At 36.5% G+C, this 3,377-nt stretch overlaps 1 non-coding gene across 1 annotated transcript; it reads left to right on the top strand.

The window, feature by feature from the left end:
• The first annotated feature begins 2,755 nt into the window (after window positions 1-2,755).
• LOC129037624 (U6 spliceosomal RNA) lies at window positions 2,756-2,860 on the top strand. The gene has a single exon (XR_008502867.1). It is a non-coding gene; the product is annotated as a U6 spliceosomal RNA (small nuclear RNA).
• The last annotated feature ends 517 nt before the right edge of the window (window positions 2,861-3,377 follow it).

The following is a 3,377-nucleotide window of genomic DNA, read 5'->3' on the forward strand; positions in this document are numbered from 1 at the left end:
CTATTTTATTAATGATGCTGGGAAAACTGGCTAGCCATAGTAGAAAGCTGAAACTGGATCCCTTCCTTATACCTTATATAAAAATTAATTGAAAATGGATTAGAGACTTAAATGTTAGACCTAAAACCATAAAAACCTTAGAAGAAAACCTAGGCTATACCATTCAGGACATAGGCTTGGGCAAGGACCTCATGACTAAAACACCAAAAGCAATGGCAACAAAAGCCAAAATAGACAAATGGGATCTAATTGAACTAAAGAGCTTCTGCACAGCAAAAGAAAGTACCATCAGAGTGAACAGGCAGCCTACAGAATGGGAGAAAATGTTTGCAATCTACCCATCTGACAAAGGGCTAATATCCAGAATCTACAAAGAACTCAAACAAATTTACAAGAAAAAAACAAACAACCCCATCAAAAAGTGGGCAAAGGATATTTACAGACATTTTTCAAAAGAAGACATTTATACAGCCAAGAGACACATGAAAAAATGCTCATCATCACTGGTCATCAGACAAATGCAAATCAAAACCACAATGAGATACTATTGCATACCAGTTAGAATGGCAATCATTAAAAAGTCAGGAAACAACAGATGCTGGAGAGGATGTGGAGAAATAGGAACCCTTTTACACCGTTGGTGGGAGTGTAAATTTGTTCAGCCATTGTGGAAGGCAGTGTGGCAATTCCTCAAAGATCCAGAACTAGAAATACCATTTGACCCAGCCATCCCATTACTGGGTATATACCCAAAGGATTATAAATCATGCTACTATAAAGACACATGTACATGTATGTTTATTGCAACTTAAAACCTAGATGACAGGTTGATAGGCACAGCAAACCACCATGGCACATGTATACCTATGAAAAAAAACCTGCACATTCTGCACATGTATCCCAGAACTTACAGTATAATTTTTTTAAAAATTATATATACATAATTTTAAAGTTAAAAAATAAAATAGAAGACATTATTAGCAATAGCAAAGAAAGTAGCAAAACAAAAAAAAACCCAAACGTCCATCAATGATAGACTGGATTAAGAAAATGTGCACATATACACTGTGGAATACTATGCAGCCATATAAAAGGATGAGTTCATGTCCTTGGCAGGGACATGGATGAAGCTGGAAACCATCATTCTCAGCAAACTGTACAAGGACAGAAAACCAAATGCTGCATGTTCTCACTCATTGGTGGGAACCGAACAATGAGATCACTTGGACACAGGGTGGGGAACATCACATGCTGGGGCCTGTTGGGGGCTGGAAGGCTAGGAGAGGGATAGCATTAGGAGAAACACCTAATGTAAATGAGTTTATGGGTGCAGCAAACCAACCTGGCACATGTATACCTATGTATCAAACCTGCACATTGTACACATGTACCCTAGAACCTAAAGTATAATAATAAAAAAAATTTAATGAAAAAAGAAAAATAAAAAGATGTATTTTTGAACAATCCAATTAACCAGTTTGACCTAACTGGTATGTATACAGAACACTATACCAAACAGCTGCAGAACACACATTCTTTTCAAATGCACATGATACATTTACCAAAATGGGCCATGAAGCCAGAACCAGTACTCTGACCACAGTGGAACTAAGTTAGAAATCAGTAACCAAGAGATAACTAGAAAATCACCGAATGTTTATAAATTAAGGAATTGTTTTCTAAATTACCCTGAAGTCAAACAAGAAATAACAAAGCAAATTAGAAAATATTTTGAACTGAGTATAGCTATCAGAATTTGTGCAACGTAGATAAAATAGTGCTTACAGAGAAATGTATAAAATCAAACACACACTTTGGAAAAAAACTGAAAAAATTATTTAATAATCTCCTAAAAAGCTAAAAAAAAGTACAACAAATTAAACGCAAAAAAGTAGAAGGAAATGTTAAAGAGAAAAAAATAAGAAACATACAATTTAAAAATTGGTATTTTGAAGAGATTAATAAAACAGATAAACACCTATCAAGATTCATTAAAAGAAATGTGAGAAAACTATACTTAAAATTTTCAGAAATTAAAAAGGGACATCACTAGAGATCTTAAAATATTTAAAAGTTAAGAACTTCCAGCCTTCAGATAAGATGTAGAAGGTCTTGAGGGACCATTTCTCCCACTAGATAAACCACAAAAATTACTGGATCATCTTCCCCATCTCCCCCCACATTTAAGAGATTAGAGGGTTGCAGATCAAAAATGATCCAAAATTCAATTACAGGGGAGGATAAGGTATTTCTGGCTGAGCAGGTATCAGTGGCGAAATTCTCTTCAGCTGAATTTCCACAGAGGCTGGTGGAAGACTGGGCTTATCACAGTCTCAGGAACTCTGCTATGATACAGGAAAGCCTGCAGACCTTGTGGGCTAGTATAAATGGATTGAAGTCTGTAGGAGTTTCAAATGCAAAGAACTTGTTCTTCTTACCTGCTGAGTTTTCCCCCATGAAACTTTTGGTGAGTGGGCGGAAATGGTATGAAAATGGAATTGGAAAAGCAGAGACAGAGAACTCTGTAGTCTTCTGGTGATTAGATCCCAAGGTCCTACTAGACAGAGCAGTTTATAATATGTACAGTACAGACCAAGTTAGCCCTAAATACATGTGAAAACACAAGTGAAATAAAGCTAACTAAAGCTGTATCCCAGCCACAAATCAGCTCAAATTCTTTCTGGATTATAAAGATTGACCCATTTCCCTAACTTACAGACAAAAGAACACGCCCTCCCTTTTAGAAGATAGTATTGTGCTCACTTTGGCAGCACATATTCTAAAACTGGAACAAGACACAGAAGATTACCATGGCCCCTGCACAAGGATGACACAAATTCGTGAAGCATTTCATATTTTAAAAATTGAGTTCATGTCCTTTGCAGGGACACGGATGAAGCTGGAAGCCATCATTCTCAGCAAACTAACACAGGAACAGAAAACCAAACACCACATGTTCTCACTCATAAGTGGGAGTTGAACAATGAGAACACATGGACACAGGGATGGGAACATCACAGACCAGGGCCTATCGGGGGGGTTGGAGGCAAGGGAAGCGAGAGCATTAGGACAAATACCTAATGCGTGCAGGGCTTAAAACCTAGATGACGGGTTGATAGGCACAGCAAACCACCATGGCACATGTATACCTATGTAACAAACCTGCACATTCTGCACATGTATCCCAGAACTTAAAGTATAATTTTTTAAAAAATTATATATATATATATATTTAAAAGTTAAAAAAGAATAAGATAGACAGTATTTATACCAAGGGCTGTAGGGTTTTATTTTTAATTATGCAATTTCTGGCATGCAATAAAAAGCTATGAAATAAGTGAAGAAGCAGGATGTACTTCTAATTAAGAGGAAAAAAA

This window comes from Pongo pygmaeus, chromosome 4 (assembly GCF_028885625.2).
Source record: "Pongo pygmaeus isolate AG05252 chromosome 4, NHGRI_mPonPyg2-v2.0_pri, whole genome shotgun sequence".
Classification (NCBI taxonomy): Eukaryota; Metazoa; Chordata; class Mammalia; order Primates; family Hominidae; genus Pongo; species Pongo pygmaeus.